The sequence below is a fragment of the Rattus norvegicus genome, chromosome 2 (assembly GCF_021556685.1).
Source record: "Rattus norvegicus strain SHRSP/BbbUtx chromosome 2, alternate assembly SHRSP_T2T, whole genome shotgun sequence".
Taxonomy (NCBI): domain Eukaryota; kingdom Metazoa; phylum Chordata; class Mammalia; order Rodentia; family Muridae; genus Rattus; species Rattus norvegicus.
The window spans coordinates 23,546,230-23,564,370 of NC_141535.1; the positions used below are offsets into that span (position 1 = coordinate 23,546,230).

The following is an 18,141-nucleotide window of genomic DNA, read 5'->3' on the forward strand; positions in this document are numbered from 1 at the left end:
ATTTGTGAGAAGTGCAAAAATTTCAGCCTTGGACATCCTGGTTTTGAGCTTTCTTGTAACAATTAGATAAAAGATATGCAACAGAAAGATGGACATTGAGAGAAAAAGAACTGAACTCCAAATAAGGATGACTTCAGGTAGAGTGAAGGATAGTGAAGTGTGCAGAATTTGAATGCAGCTTTTCTGCTGGGTCGGGAGCATGTTGTGACTCCTACCCTAGAATACTGAAGGAGAGGCCACATGGGTCCAAAGCTAGACTGTCTCAAAACAGTTTTTGTTGTGGAAAGATCTGAGTGTTGCTCAATAGTGTAGTAAAGCAACTGCTGCTTAAGGTTCACTGGCCCCTAGGCTCACTGATAATAATGGGAGCAGACACAGAGACGTACAGGGAGGGGGAGCAGGTGGCTTTTTCAGAGGCACTGTATAAGATCTTCCTGTCTCTTCTTTTCTTTATTATTAGCATTATTAGTATATGTGTGTGGTGTGATGGTGGGGGATGGGAGGAGGCATGGGCATACCACAGCACATGTGTTGAGGTCTGAAGAAAAAAATGTTGGAATCATTTAGAGCTTTTTCCATCCTCGTGTGGGTTCCATGGATCAAGGTGTTCCAGATGCAGCTTTTATCCAATCAACCTCCAATTTACCTTGAGCGATCTCTCAGGAACAATTATCTTTCTTATTGCTGTGTCAAAAACTTGAAAGAAAGAAAGAAAGAAAGAAAGAAAGAAAGAAAGAAAGAAAGAAAGAAAGAAAGAAGGAAAGAAAGAGGGAGGGAGGGAGGGAGGGAGGGAGGGAAGAAAGGAAGAAAGGCAAGTTCAGGAAGGCAGGGTTCATTTAGACACACATTATAAAGATGCAGTTCATCGTGCTGAGGAAAGTAGAGGAATTAGAGTGAGTCACTCTTTGGTGGAGACATACAAGGCAGCTGTGTCCGCCATCTTGAAGCAAGTAGACATAAATGCTGGTATTTATCTCACTCTCTCCATTTATCAGTCAAAGGGATAGGGTGGATCTTCCCTCCTCAGATAACCCTCTCTAGAAATGCCCTCACAGGCACACCTAGAAGTGTGTCTCCTAGGTGGTTTTAAGTCCAGTCAAGCTGACAATGAAGATGAACTGTAACAGGCAGCCAGATCAGACGAGGCCAGCCCTCACCAAACTTTATGGGCAGCAAAAGCATAGAGTTCAAGATCCCAACATTTCCCTGGCCATACTTTCTCTTTGCATTACTCATTTATTTTGTAAAATACTTGAACAGCACTTCATATTATAAAGTGAGCATCCAACTTACTAATACTAATATAATAAAACCCTTTGTTTGACCATAACTACATGTAAAAGCTAAATCTGTATCTATCACTTCTGTAAAGGTGCCCCATTCGGTGCGTTCTGTCTGTGACATGCCCTCCACCCACTGACCGTTCCATGGATCGTCACTTTGCTCTAGAATTCAGTTGTGTCAGAAGACACAAGTCAGTTTCTGAAAGTGAAATGCAAACTCATCAAGTCGTGTCCTTCTACTGTTTCTTTGTAGGAAGGTTTTCCATCACAAACTCAGTTTCTTTAATAGATACAAGGCTAGTTCGAGTTTCTATTCTGTTTTCTTTTGCTAGGGGTTGAAATTTCATGACAGAAACAGGGGGAATCTTTGATTTTTACAATACCTAACAATAGAGTAGAGGGAAAAGGGCTTTCCTTAAAAGACACTTTTATTAAATTTATCCCTTTCTGTTAGAAATTAAGCCACCATGAACATAAAGCCCCAAAATCTTGGTCTTTCCTTTTAATGCACTACAGATGGATGGTGTTTTCAGAGGCCATGCAGGGGAGCAGTATGTTAGCATGGAAAGGTCACAAGAGAATTAAGTTGTTTCGGTGAAATGAAGCCAAATGAAAACTCTATGTCCACCTCTCCCCAAACCAACTTTCAAGATCTTCTTAAAAGCAGAGCCAGGCATAAGATTGGGACAGGATTGCCTACCACAGGCTCTGCGTTGGTTTTAGAACTTATTCCCAGTTTTTTCACTGCCACTCACACTACCTTGCACTGAAAATAAATAATAAATAAATAAATGGTCATCTATGCGTGATGATGAAGCAATGGATGCTGTACCACACTTCCACTGTCCACTAAACTCAATCAAAATGCCAGAAAGCTTCACTGGGTTCTCATTTATCATGACACACATATCAGGTACAGATTATTCTTCAATTTATATAAGCAGCATCAATATTTGCTGTAAAATAAATTTATAGTAGACATAACAGTAACCCAACCCAGCCCCGTATGATGCCCATCACACAAAAGATGTGTGCTTCGTTTGACTCTTGTAGTATTCAATATGAAGCCATAAATTTCTAAAATTATCACTCCTTTATTTATAATCACCTAGCCTTTAGTTTTTAAAAGCATTTTGCTTATTTGCCATACCTTAATTAAGCTTTTATTCTGTGAACAGACACCAGGATCAAAACAACTCTTAGATAACATTTAGCTGGGGGCTGGCCTACAGGTTTGAAGGTTCATATCATGAAAGTGGGAACATGGCAGAGCTGAAAGTTCTACATCTTCATCTGAAGGCTGCTAGCAGAATACTGGTTTTCAAGCAGCTAGGTTTTAAAGCCCATACCCACAAGGACCTATTCCAACAAGTCCACACTTACTCCAACAGGGCCCCACCTTCTAATAGTATAACTCCCTGGGCCGAGCATGTACAAACCATAGCAGGATAGAACCAAGAGCCTTCAGCGTGCTAGACAATTAATCTACCACTAAGCTCCAGATGCAAAGCATCTGGCTGAAGAACACACACACACACACACACACACACACACACACACACACACAGAGTAGAGGACTGCCTGGTCTGGCCTCAATGAGTGATGTACCTAACCCTGGAGAGACTTGAGGCTCCAGGCCTGGTGAGGTAGGGGTGGGGCATCCTCTTGGAGACAGGGGCTGTGGGGAGAAGGGATGGGATGGGGAGAAGTCGGGAGGGCAGACTGGGAGGGGTATGAAGTCTGGAATGTAAAAAAGGATTAAAGAATAAAAATAAATAATTTTTTAAAAAATAAAAAGAAGAGCAGAACCCAAGGAAGACATATTTCTATTGCTGCTAATGCCAGTGAGGGATGGTATATCTCAGCAGAAAGAAAATGATTCTCCTCAGTACCTTCAGGGTTCCTATTGAGTCTCCTTGTGGTGGGACCTAAGTGATATTTTCTTATTTATGACTCTTACCTGTTCTTTGGAAAGCTGAAGACTGTACTCTCTAGATTTCCAGCATGCCAGCCCCAACTCAAACCCCTAACGTAAGATTTTCCCCTTTTCTGATTAATTAAAGTTGTCTATAAAGTTATTATAATATGTTGTCTGGAGTAAGCGTAGGATGAATGTTGCTTCTTTGTAAGTCTATGACTTGATCTTATCCAATACTTTTGGTCTTCTGTTCACCCTGCTATTATCTGTAGCGTTGTTTTACAACAAGAGAAAACAATATGTTAGCGTCACACTTTTCCTGTCTTAAGGTTTCCCGTGTTAATAATTAAAGGTTTAAGTAAGGAATATCCAATATAGTGGTCATCTAAATAAATGACATAGTTTCAAAATTGCCCTTCAGGATGAAATAAGGAGAGTTTGAGGCAGATGATAATTAAGTTAATTATGTAAATCAGAAATATGTAATAGATACAAACAGACAAAAATAACTGTACATGAAAATTTTAATTGCCTGAAACTAAACATGCCTTCCACTCAGGATCCAGCTCTGCCTCCAGGAAGGAGCCCTTTCCTCTGAGGTACCTGAAGAGGTATCCTTCCCAGCCCCTTCAGAATGACCTTGGAACTAAGCTTGAGGCATGGAATGTCTATGATGTTTTCAGATTGGGAGAGCTTTAAGTACCCTCTGGCAACCACGTCACTCATTGCTTCCCATCTGCTCCCATCTGGGATACATTCCAGAGCTCTTTTAAAGATATTTGTGGGCTGCCACCGCGGAGAGCTCTTGGGCAGCACCCCGCGAGCAAACTTGAGTCTCGGGACCACAGGTAAGACCAACTTTTCTGCTGCAAGTGACCTGTCTGGTGAACTCAAGACACAGGCCCACAGGAACAGCTGAAGACCTGTAGAGAGGAAAAACTACACACCCGAAAGCAGAACACTCTGTCGCCATAACAGGCTGAAAGAAAACAGGAAAACCGGTCTACAGCACTCCTGACACACAGGCTTATAGGGCAGTCTAGCCACTGTCAGAAATAGCAGAACAAAGTAACACTAGAGATAATCTGATGGCGAGAGGCAAGCGCAGGAACCCAAGCAACAGAAACCAAGACTACATGGCACCATCGGAGCCCAATTCTCCCACCAAAACAAACATGGAATATCCAAACACACCAGAAAAGCAAGATCTAGTTTCAAAATCATATTTGATCATGATGCTGGAGGACTTCAAGAAAGACGGGAAGAACTCCCTTAGAGAACAAGTAGAAGCCTACAGAGAGGAATCACAAAAATGCCTGAAAGAATTCCAGGAAAACACAATCAAACAGTTGAAGGAATTAAAAATGGAAATAGAAGCAATCGAGAAAGAACATATGGAAACAACCCTGGATATAGAAAGCCAAAAGAAGAGACAAGGAGCTGTAGATACAAGCTTCACCAACAGAATACAGGAGATGGAAGAGAGAATCTCAGGAGCAGAAGATTCCATAGAAATCATTGACTCAACTGTCAAAGATAATGTAAAGCGGAAAAAGCTACTGGTCCAAAACATACAGGAAATCCAGGACTCAATGAGAAGATCAAACCTAAGGATAATAGGTATAGAAGAGAGTGAAGATTCCCAGCTCAAAGGACCAGTAAATATCTTTACCAAAATCATAGAAGAAAACTTCCCTAACCTAAAAAAAGAGATACCCATAGGCATACAAGAAGCCTACAGAACCCCAAATAGATTGGACCAGAAAAGAAACACCTCCCGTCACATAATAGTCAGAACACCAAACGCACAAAATAAAGAAAGAATATTAAAAGCAGTAAGGGAAAAAGGTCAAGTAACATATAAAGGCAGACCTATCAGAATCACACCAGACTTTTCGCCAGAAACTATGAAGGCCAGAAGATCCTGCACTGATGTCATACAGACCCTAAGAGAACACAAATGCCAGCCCAGGTTACTGTATCCTGCAAAACTCTCAATTAACATAGATGGAGAAACCAAGATATTCCATGACAAAACCAAATTTACACAATATCTTTCTACAAATCCAGCACTACAAAGGATAATAAATGGTAAAGCCCAACATAAGGAGGCAAGCTATACCCTAGAAGAAGCAAGAAACTAATCGTCTTGGCAACAAAACAAAGAGAAGAAAAGCACACAAACATAACCTCACATCCAAATATGAATATAACAGGAAGCAATAATCACTATTCCTTAATATCTCTCAACATCAATGGCCTCAACTCCCCAATAAAAAAACATAGATTAACAAACTGGATACGCAACGAGGACCCTGCATTCTGCTGCCTACAGGAAACACACCTCAGAGACAAAGACAGACACTACCTCAGAGTGAAAGGCTGGAAAACAATTTGCCAAGCAAATGGTCAGAAGAAGCAAGCTGGAGTAGCCATTCTAATATCACATAAAATCAATTTTCAACTAAAAGTCATCAAAAAAGATAAGGAAGGACACTTCATATTCATCAAAGGAAAAATCCACCAAGATGAACTCTCAATCCTAAATATCTATGCCCCAAATACAAGGGCACCTACATACGTAAAAGAAACCTTACTAAAGCTCAAAACACACATTGCATCTCACACAATAATAGTGGGAGATTTCAACACCCCACTCTCATCAATGGACAGATCATGGAAACAGAAATTAAACAGAGATGTAGACAGACTAAGAGAAGTCATGAGCCAAATGGACTTAACGGATATTTATAGAACATTCTATCCTAAAGCAAAAGGATATACCTTCTTCTCAGCTCCTCATGGTACTTTCTCCAAAATTGACCATATAATTGGTCAAAAAACGGGCCTCAACAGGTACAGAAAGATAGAAATAATCCCATGCGTGCTATCGGACCACCATGGCCTAAAACTAGTCTTCAATAACAATAAGGGAAGAATGCCCACATATACTTGGAAATTGAACAATGCTCTACTCAATGATAACCTAGTCAAGGAAGAAATAAAGAAAGAAATTAAAGACTTTTTAGAATTTAATGAAAATGAATGTACAACATACCCAAACTTATGGGACACAATGAAAGCTGTGCTAAGAGGAAAATTCATAGTGCTGAGTGCCTGCAGAAAGAAACAGGAAAGAGCATATGTCAGCAGCTTGACAGCACACCTAAAAGCTCTAGAACAAAAAGAGGCAAATACACCCAGGAGGAGTAGGAGGCAGGAAATAATCAAACTCAGAGCTGAAATTAACCAAGTAGAAACAAAAAGGACCATAGAAAGAATCAATAGAACCAAAAGTTGGTTCTTTGAGAAAATCAACAAGATAGATAAACCCTTAGCCAGACTAACGAGAGGACACAGAGAATGCGTCCAAATTAACAAAATCAGAAATGAAAAGGGAGACATAACTACAGATTCAGAGGAAATTCAAAAAATCATCAGATCTTACTATAAAAGCCTATATTGAACAAAACTTGAAAATCTGCAGGAAATGGACAATTTCCTAGACAGATACCAGGTACCGAAGTTAAATCAGGAACAGATAAACCAGTTAAACAACCCCATACCTCCTAAGGAAATAGAAGCAGTCATTAAAGGTCTCCCAACCAAAAAGAGCCCAGGTCCAGACGGGTTTAGTGCAGAATTCTATCAAATCTTCATAGAAGACCTCATACCAATATTCTCCAAACTATTCCACAAAATTGAAACAGATGGATCACTACCGAATTCCTTCTATGAAGCCACAATTACTCTTATACCTAAACCACACAAAGACCTAACAAGCAAAGAGAACTTCAGACTAATTTCCCTTATGAATATCGACGCAAAAATACTAAATAAAATTCTGGCAAACCGAATCCAAGAGCACATCAAAACAATCATCCACCATGATCAAGTAGGCTTCATCCCAGGCATGCAGGGATGGTTTAATATACAGAAAACCATCAACGTGATCCATTATATAAACAAACTGAAAGAACAAAACCACATGATCATTTCATTAGATGCTGAGAAAGCATTTGACAAAATTCAACACCCCTTCATGATAAAAGTCCTGGAAAGAATACAAATTCAAGGCCCATACCTAAACATAGTAAAAGCCATATACAGCAAACCAGTTGCTAACATTAAACTAAATGGAGAGAAACTTGAAGCAATCCCACTAAAATCAGGGACTAGACAAGGCTGCCCACTCTCTCCCTACCTATTCAATATAGTTCTTGAAGTTCTAGCCAGAGCAATCAGACAACAAAAGGAGGTCAAGGGGATACAGATCGGAAAAGAAGAAGTCAAAATATCACTATTTGCAGATGATATGATAGTATATTTAAGTGATCCCAAAAGTTCCACCAGAGAACTACTAAAGCTGATAAACAATGTCAGCAAAGTGGCTGGGTATAAAATTAACTCAAAGAAATCAGTTGCCTTCCTCTATACAAAAGAGAAACAAGCCGAGAAAGAAATTAGGGAAACGACACCCTTCATAATAGACCCAAATAATATAAAGTACCTCGGTGTGACTTTAACCAAGCAAGTAAAAGATCTGTACAATAAGAACTTCAAGCCTCTGAAGAAAGAAATTGAAGAACACCTCAGAAGATGGAAAGATCTCCCATGCTCATGGATTGGCAGGATTAATATAGTAAAAATGGCCATTTTACCAAAAGCAATCTACAGATTCAATGCAATCCCCACCAAAATACCAATCCAATTCTTCAAAGAGTTAGACAGAACAATTTGCAAATTCATCTGGAATAACAAAAAACCCAGGATAGCTAAAGCTATCCTCAACAATAAAAGGACTTCAGGGGGAATCACTATCCCTGAACTCAAGCAGTATTACAGAGCAATAGTGATAAAAACTGCATGGTATTGGTACAGAGACAGACAGATAGACCAATGGAATAGAATTGAAGACCCAGAAATACACCCACACACCTATGGTCACTTGATTTTTGACAAAGGAGCCAAAACCATCAAATGGAAAAAAGATAGCATTTTCAGAAAATGGTGCTGGTACAACTGGAGGTCAACATGTAGAAGAATGCAGATCGATCCATGCTTATCACCCTGTACAAACCTTAAGTCCAAATGGATCAAGGACCTCCACATCAAACCAGACACACTCAAACTAATAGAAGAAAAACTAGGGAAGCATCTGGAACACATGGGCACTGGAAAAAATTTCCTGAACAAAACACCAATGGCCTATACTCTAAGATCAAGAATCAACAAATGGGAATCTCATAAAACTGCAAAGCTTCTGTAAGGCAAAGGACACTGTGGCTAGGACAAAACGGCAACCAACAGATTGGGAAAAGATCTTTACCAATCCTACAACAGATAGAGGCCTTATATTCAAAATATACAAAGAACTCAAGAAGTTAGACCGCAGGGAGACAAATAACCCTATTAAAAATGGGGTTCAGAGCTAAACAAATAATTCACAGCTGAGGAATGCCGAATGGCTGAGAAACACCTAAAGAAATGTTCAACATGTTTAGTCATAAGGGAAATGCAAATCAAAACAACCCTGAGATTTCACCTCACACCAGTGAGAATGGCTAAGATCAAAAACTCATGTGACAGCAGATGCTGGCGAGGATGCGGAGAAAGAGGAACACTCCTCCATTGTTGGTGGGATTGCAGACTGGTACAACCACCTGGAAATCAGTCTGGAGGTTCCTCAGAAAATTGGACATTGAACTGCCTGAGGATCCAGCTATACCTCTCTTGGGCATATACCCAAAAGATGCCCCAACATATAAAAAGGACACGTGCTCCACTATGTCCATCGCAGCCTTATTCATAATAGCCAGAAGCTGGAAAGAACCCAGATGTCCTTCAACGGAAGAATGGATACAGAAAATGTGGTACATCTACACAATGGAATATTACTCAGCTATCAAAAACAACGACTTTATGAAATTCGTAGGCAAATGGTTGGAACTGGAAAATATCATTCTGAGTGAGCTAACCCCATCACAGAAAGACATACATGGTATGCACTCATTGATAAGTGGCTATTAGCCCAAATACTTTAATTACCCTAGATGCCTAGAACAAATGAAACTCAAGACGGATGATCAAAATGTGAATGCTTCACTCCTTCTTTAAAAGGGGAACAAGAATACTCTTGGCAGGGAAGAAAGAGGCAAAGATTAAAACAGAGACTGAAGGAACACCCATTCAGAGCCTGCCCCACATGTGGCCCATACATATACAGCCACCCAATTAGACAAGATGGATGAAGCAAAGAAGTGCAGACCGACAGGAGCCGGATGTAGATCGATCCTGAGAGACACAGCCAGAATACAGCAAATACATAGGCAAATGCCAGCAGCAAACCACTGAACTGAGAATAGAACCCCCGTTGAAGGAATCAGAGAAAGAACTGGAAGAGCTTGAAGAGGCTCGAGACCCCATATGTACAACAATGCCAAGCAACCAGAGCTTCCAGGGACTAAGCCACTACCTAAAGACTATACATGGACTGACCCTGGACTCTGACCTCATAGGTAGCAATGAATATCCTAGTAAGAGCACCAGTGGAAGGGGAAGCCCTGGGTCCTGCTAAGACTGAACCCCCAGTGAACTAGACTGTTGGGGGGAGGGTGGCAATGGGGGGAGGGCTGGGAGGGGAATACCCATAAGGAAGGGGAGGGGGGAGGGGGATGTTTGCCCAGAAACCGGGAAAGGGAATAACACTCGAAATGTATATAAGAAATACACAAGTTAATAAAAAAAAAAGATATTTGTGGAAAAATTCTTCCTCACCCCATTCCAATCCATACCTACAACCTGCCATCTCAGCTACTTTTCTTCTGATTCATCATCACTCCCAGCTCAAAGGGAAAGAGAAAGACTAAGAAATCCACTCAAATTCTCTTCTGACTCACAGCACCTCTGTTCTTACCTTTGTAAAGTGGGTTCATCAATCAAAACGAACTACTCTGCACTTTCACAGTAGTTTTCTGTTTCCTTATGCGCCTACGTCTCTTTAACACACACACACACACACACACACACACACACACACACACACACACACACACTGGTAAATTGTCTACCATTAATAGATATTTGTTGAATAAAAGAAGAGAAACTAAACCATGTTAACTATGGAGGAGAACCTTAAATGGGACTATACAATGTGTAAAGGACTAAACAATGTGTGAAATATGTATGTACTAGATACATAATGCTTTAAATATTAAGAGATGAATTAAGCAGCTATTTTGTTTTGTCTTGAGCCTTTGTGAATAATCTTCAATCCTCACAGATACATTTTCTCAAAGTGAACACTTCACTTTCTCTTTTTTCCATCTCATTGTTTACTAAAGTAAGCCAAGGAATGAGGTGACATTCAGTTGCAACTCACAAGGTGCGTTTTAGCCAGGACTGCCTTCCATGTTAGCTCCTGTGTACTGGTCTTCTTCCTGAAGTGTAAGAATCTCAAGTCTGTCTGACAGAGAGTAAGCTGCAGGCCATTCCACCGCCCTTATAAAAAGCTCCTTTATACTTTTGGGTAAGGTTTACTCCAAAAAAAGCTCTCCATAGCCCCTTAATCATGTCCTACTTAGAACTTAATGAGTCCGGGTAGTACAGCACGCAAATCGTGTTTGAAGAAATGTTACTTTAAAGTTCTGAAGATGTGGTTGGTGCCAGAGACACACAAATCATCCACAGTCATTGAGTGTGTGATTTTATTTGCTGACTTACATTGAGGTATAATGTAGGGAGGAAAATCTGAACATACTGAAGGAGTGCCTTTAAGGAGTGTCTGTATATGGCAAAAAATTTAAGAGACACACAAATATGATGGAGAAAAAGAAATGGAGCAGGGGTGGGAGTCAGGGAGCAAAGAAAGGGGAGAATAGAGAACACTTTTTTAGCACCTGGGTCCTTAAGCTGGTAGAGTTTGTTGCAGGCAAGTATATAAGCTGTAAAGTAAGAACAGTTGTTATGTGAACCTGGGAAAGAAAGAGGCCTCTGCCAATCAGCTACAGGAAAGATGACATCATTCCTATATAAGAGACAATGACCTAGAGTAAAGGACAGTGAAAATCCATAACTGACTCTAGGGAAAATTGTGAGCAAAAGAGGCTTTTACAGATTAGTCATCATTACCCAAATAAGCAAGATCCCAACCCTAAATGCCTAATAACTATCTAATAAATAATATATGTGTGAATATCTCCTTTGCAAAAGCCATACTAAAAGCAGCAAATCTGTCTCAAGAGCCAGGTTTCACATATGACCTCACCCTTTCAGTACCTCAGCCCTGTGAGATACACACTACTGTCACCAATCTACAGATGAGAAAAGGAGACAGGGGCGATCAAGTGACTTCTCTGGGATGCTCGGTTTGCAAGTGGTAGGTTGAGTCAAGATTGTAATCTCAGTGTTTAGTTTCCAGAGTCCCTGCTGTTAACCCTTCAGAACCCTCCCCTAGTCCCCAGTCTCTCTCTCCTACCTTGTTAATTAATCCCCACTGTGATTCCTGGCACACAAACAAGGAAACTAAGACTGAGATTGTGCAAAGTTTGAGCCAAGCTTTTCATCAGGAAGTCCACAAACTTCCCGGGCAACACATCACTTCTGCAGGGAAAAGGATGGCCATGAAGGGTCTACGTAGGGAAGAATAAAGGAATATGGTGCGGATGTGGTTTCAGGCTTCTCAGACCCAGCTTTGATATGATTCATTGACTGAAAAAGTGTGTGATTCCCGTTCATTCACAAATCATTAATTTCTCCTACAGAACATACATCAGGATTGAAAAAGCTAATCAGACATCAAAGGCAACCCAAGGGCCCTCCCCCAGTTAAAAGGGCAAAGGGAGGAGAAGGCAATAGTCTTCCAAGCAGCTGTGGAGGACATCTGCTCATGAAAAGATCCTATTTTCCATAAAGCACGCAGTGCTGTGTTTATTTCAGCAGAACAACATTCCCAGAAGGCCGCTTTTTAATAAGCTGCAAAACTACTGTTCCCTAAGCTTAACTGTATGCTCCCTACCTCATCTTCCCTTTTATCTCAACTCAGAAGAATCCACCTAGAGAGCTGTAAAAAGTGGAAAAATCCAAAAGTGACTGACGATCCCATTGAGAAAGATTTCTTTAAAAATGAATAGTATTTGCTTTGGGATCTTGCTTTCTTGTTCAAGGAGTCCTGACCTCTAGTAGTAAGGGTCAGCCTAGGCAAAGCTATCAACCCAGAAGACCTCTCCCATAACATACTCACACACACACACACACACACACACACACGCACACACACACACACACACACACACACAGGCTTTAAAGCCTCAAATATCAGCTGTCATCCACCTGGAGTTTCTGTAAAGTTTCTGCTTGTACACAGACACACAGACCCAGACCCAGACCAAACAAAAAACGCTGAGAATATACACTTAATTATATGATGCCATTTGGCACTCTGTGATAGACAGCTGACCGTCACCTACTTCTTTCAACACCAGGCCAGCAGGGTTCACAGTTCACAGACCACTGACCATATTAACCTCTGTCCCCCTAAAACAGTGGGTGTAACTTGCATATAAAGAAAGCAGGAGGTGGGAAAGAGACCTCACCGCCTGGTCAGGTGGGCACTCCTGAGGCTGCAGAGCAGAAGAGACCACCAGCACTGCCCACCCCTGCCCACATCCCTGGCCCAAGAGGAAACTGTATAAGGCCTCTGGGCTCCCGTGGGGGAGGGCCCAGGAGCGGCAGGACCCCTGCCTGAAACACCGCCGGAACCTGAAGGAAACAGACCGGATAAACAGTTCTCTGCACGCAAATCCCGTGGGAGGGAGAGCTAAACCTTCAGAGAGGCAGACAAGCCTGGGAAACCAGAAGAGAATGCTCTCTGTACATACTTCTCGGACGCCAGAGGAAAACACAAAAGGCCATCTGGAACCCTGGTGCACTGAAGCTCCCGGAAGGGGCGGCACAGGTCTTCCTGGTTGCTGCCGCTGCAGAGAGCCCGTGGGTAGCACCCCACAAGCGAACTTGAGCCTCGGGACCACAGGTAAGACCAACTTTTCTGCTGCAAGAAAGCTGCCTGGTGAACTCAAGACACAGGCCCACAGGAACAGCTGAAGACCTGTAGAGAGGAAAAACTACACGCCCGAAAGCAGAACACTCTGTCCCCATAACTGACTGAAAGAGAGGAAAACAGGTCTACAGCACTCCTGACACACAGGCTTATAGGACAGTCTAGCCACTGTCAGAAATAGCAGAACAAAGTAACACTGGAGATAATCTGATGGCGAGAGGCAAGCACAGGAACCCAAGCAACAGAAACCAAGACTACATGGCATCATCGGAGCCCAATTCTCCCACCAAAACAAACATGGAATATCCAAACACACCAGAAAAGCAAGATCTAGTTTCAAAATCATATTTGATCATGATGCTGGAGGACTTCAAGAAAGACGTGAAGAACTCCCTTAGGGAAACACAGGAAAACATTAATAAACAAGTAGAAGCCTACAGAGAGGAATCGCAAAAATCCCTGAAAGAATCGCAAAAATCCCTGAAAGAATTCCAGGAAAACACAATCAAACAGTTGAAGGAATTAAAAATGGAAATAGAAGCAATCAAGAAAGAACACATGGAAACAACCCTGGATATAGAAAACCAAAAGAAGAGACAAGGAGCTGTAGATACAAGCTTCACCAACAGAATACAAGAGATGGAAGAGAGAATCTCAGGAGCAGAAGATTCCATAGAAATCATTGACTCAACTGTCAAAGATAATGTAAAGCAGAAAAAGCTACTGGGCCAAAACATACAGGAAATCCAGGACTCAATGAGAAGATCAAACCTAAGGATAATAGGTATAGAAGAGAGTGAAGACTCCCAGCTCAAAGAACCAGTAAATATCTTCAACAAATCACAGAAGAAAACTTCCCTAACCTAAAAAAAGATATACCCATAGACATACAAGAAGCCTACAGAACTCCAAATAGATTGGACCAGAAAAGAAACACCTCCCGTCACATAATAGTCAAAACACCAAACGCACAAAATAAAGAAAGAATATTAAAAGCAGTAAGGGAAAAAGGTCAAGTAACATATAAAGGCAGACCTATCAGAATCACACCAGACTTTTCGCCAGAAACTATGAAGGCCAGAAGATCCTGCACTGATGTCATACAGACCCTAAGAGAACACAAATGCCAGCCCAGGTTACTGTATCCTGCAAAACTCTCAATTAACATAGATGGAGAAACCAAGATATTCCATGACAAAACCAAATTTACACAATATCTTTCTACAAATCCAGCACTACAAAGGATAATAAATGGTAAAGCCCAACATAAGGAGGCAAGCTATACCCTAGAAGAAGCAAGAAACTAATCGTCTTGGCAACAAAACAAAGAGAAGAAAAGCACACAAACATAACCTCACATCCAAATATGAATATAACGGGAAGCAATAATCACTATTCCTTAATATCTCTCAACATCAATGGCCTCAACTCCCCAATAAAAAGACATAGATTAACAAACTGGATACGCAACGAGGACCCTGCATTCTGCTGCCTACAGGAAACACACCTCAGAGACAAAGATAGACACTACCTCAGAGTGAAAGGCTGGAAAACAATTTGCCAAGCAAATGGTCATAAGAAGCAAGCTGGAGTAGCCATTCTAATATCACATAAAATCAATTTTCAACTAAAAGTCATCAAAAAAGATAAGGAAGGACACTTCATATTCATCAAAGGAAAAATCCACCAAGATGAACTCTCAATCCTAAATATCTATGCCCCAAATACAAGGGCACCTACATATGTAAAAGAAACCTTACTGAAGCTCAAAACACACATTGCACCTCACACAATAATAGTGGGAGATTTCAACACCCCACTCTCATCAATGGACAGATCATGGAAACAGAAATTAAACAGAGACGTAGACAGACTAAGAGAAGTCATGAGCCAAATGGACTTAAAGGATATTTATAGAACATTCTATCCTAAAGCAAAAGGATATACCTTCTTCTCAGCTCCTCATGGTACTTTCTCCAAAATTGACCATATAATTGGTCAAAAAACGGGCATCAACAGGTACAGAAAGATAGAAATAATCCCATGCGTGCTATCGGACCACCACGGCCTAAAACTGGTCTTCAATAACAATCAAGGAAGAATGCCCACATATACTTGGAAATTGAACAATGCTCTACTCAATGATAACCTGATCAAGGAAGAAATAAAGAAAGAAATTAAAAACTTTTTAGAATTTAATGAAAATGAAGGTACAACATACCCAAACTTATGGGACACAATGAAAGCTGTGCTAAGAGGAAAACTCATAGCTCTGAGTGCCTGCAGAAAGAAACAGGAAAGAGCATATGTCAGCAGCTTGACAGCACACCTAAAAGCTCTAGAACAAAAAGAAGCAAATACACCCAGGAGGAGTAGAAGGCAGGAAATAATCAAACTCAGAGCTGAAATCAACCAAGTAGAAACAAAAAGGACCATAGAAAGAATCAACAGAACCAAAAGTTGGTTCTTTGAGAAAATCAACAAGATAGATAAACCCTTAGCCAGACTAACGAGTGAACACACAGAATGCGTCCAAATTAACAAAATCAGAAATGAAAAAGGAGACATAACAACAGATTCAGAGGAAATTCAAAAAATCATCAGGTCTTACTATAAAAACCTATATTCAACAAAACTTGAAAATCTTCAGGAAATATACAATTTCCTAGACAGATACCAGGTACCGAAGTTAAATCAGGAACAGATGAACCAATTAAACAACCCCATAACTCCTAAGGAAATAGAAGCAGTCATTAAAGGTCTCCCAACCAAAAAGAGCCCAGGTCCAGACGGGTTTAGTGGAGAATTCTATCAAACCTTCATAGAAGACCTCATACCAATATTATCCAAACTATTCCACAAAATTGAAACAGATGGATCACTACCGAATACCTTCTACGAAGCTACAATTACTCTTATACCTAAACCACACAAAGACACAACAAAGAAAGAGAACTTCAGACCAATTTTCCTTATGAATATCGACGCAAAAATACTCAACAAAATTCTGGCAAACCGAATCCAAGAGCACATCAAAACAATCATCCACCATGACCAAGTAGGCTTCATCCCAGGCATGCAGGGATGGTTTAATATATGGAAAACCATCAACGTGATCCATTATATAAACAAACTGAAAGAACAAAACCACATGATCATTTCATTAGATGCTGAGAAAGCCTTTGACAAAATTCAGCACCCCTTCATGATAAAAGTCCTGGAAAGAATAGTAATTCAAGGCCCATACCTGAACATAGTAAAAGCCATATACAGCAAACCAGTTGCTAACATTAAACTAAATGGAGAGAAACTTGAAGCAATCCCACTAAAATCAGGGACTAGACAAGGCTGCCCACTCTCTCCCTACTTATTCAATATAGTTCTTGAAGTTCTAGCCAGAGCAATCAGACAACAAAAGGAGGTCAAGGGGATACAGATCGGAAAAGAAGAAGTCAAAATATCACTATTTGCAGATGATATGATAGTATATTTAAGTGATCCCAAAAGTTCCACCAGAGAACTACTAAAGCTGATAAACAATGTCAGCAAAGTGGCTGGGTATAAAATTAACTCAAAGAAATCAGTTGCCTTCCTCTATACAAAAGAGAATCAAGCCGAGAAAGAAATTAGGGAAACGGCACCCTTCATAATAGACCCAAATAATATAAAGTACCTCGGTGTGACTTTAACAAAGCAAGTAAAATATCTGTACAATAAGAACTTCAAGACACTGAAGAAGGAAATTGAAGAAGACCTCAGAAGATGGAAAGATCTCCCATGCTCATGGACTGGCAGGATTAATATAGTAAAAATGGCCATTTTACCAAAAGCAATCTACAGATTCAATGCAATCCCCATCAAAATACCAATCCAATTCTTCAAAGAGTTAGACAGAACAATTTGCAAATTCATCTGGAATAACAAAAAACCCAGGATAGCTAAAGCTATCCTCAACAATAAAAGGACTTCAGGGGAAATCACTATCCCTGAACTCAAGCAGTATTACAGAGCAATAGTGATAAAAACTGCATGGTATTGGTACAGACACAGACAGATAGACCAATGGAACAGAATTGAAGACCCAGAAATGAACCCACACACCTATAGTCACTGGATTTTGACAAAGGAGCCAAAACCATCCAATGGAAAAAAGATAGCATTTTCAGCAAATGGTGCTGGTTCAACTGGAGGTCAACATGTAGAAGAATGCAGATCGATCCATACTTATCACCCTGTACAAAGCTTAAGTCCAAGTGGATCAAGGACCTCCACATCAAACCAGACACACTCAAACTAATAGAAGAAAAACTAGGGAAGCATCTGGAACACATGGGCACTGGAAAAAATTTCCTAATCAAAACACCAATGGCTTATGCTCTAAGATCAAGAATCGACAAATGGGATCTCATAAAACTGCAAAGCTTCTGTAAGGCAAAGGATACTGTGGTTAGGATAAAACGGCAACCAACAGATTGGGAAAAGATCTTTACCAATCCTACAACAGATAGAGGCCTTATATCCAAAATATACAAAGAACTCAAGAATTTAGACCGCAGGGAAACAAATAACCCTATTAAAAAATGGGGTTCAGCAAGAATACCCTTGGCAGGGAAGAGAGAGGCAAAGATTAAAACAGAGACTGAAGGAACACCCATTCAGAGTCTGCCCCACATGTGGCCCATACATATATAGCCACCCAATTAGACAAGATGGATGAAGCAAAGAAGTGCAGACCGACAGGAGCCGGATGTAGATCGCTCCTAAGAGACACAGCCAGAGTACAGCAAATACAGAGGCGAATGCCAGCAGCAAACCACTGAACTGAGAATAGGACCCCCATTGAAGGAATCAGAGAAAGAACTGGAAGAGCTTGAAGGGGCTCG

The 18,141-nt window shown here is 40.7% G+C and overlaps 1 long non-coding RNA gene across 1 annotated transcript in view; it reads right to left on the reverse strand.

Moving 5' to 3' along the window:
* The window catches only part of LOC147995978 (uncharacterized), a 91,260-nt gene extending 77,890 nt beyond the window's left edge, over positions 1-13,370 (reverse strand). The window contains exon 1 of the long non-coding RNA XR_015670255.1: positions 13,080-13,370. This is a non-coding gene — a long non-coding RNA (uncharacterized LOC147995978). The remainder of the gene's footprint in view (positions 1-13,079) is intronic.
* Positions 13,371-18,141: the final 4,771 nt, after the last annotated feature.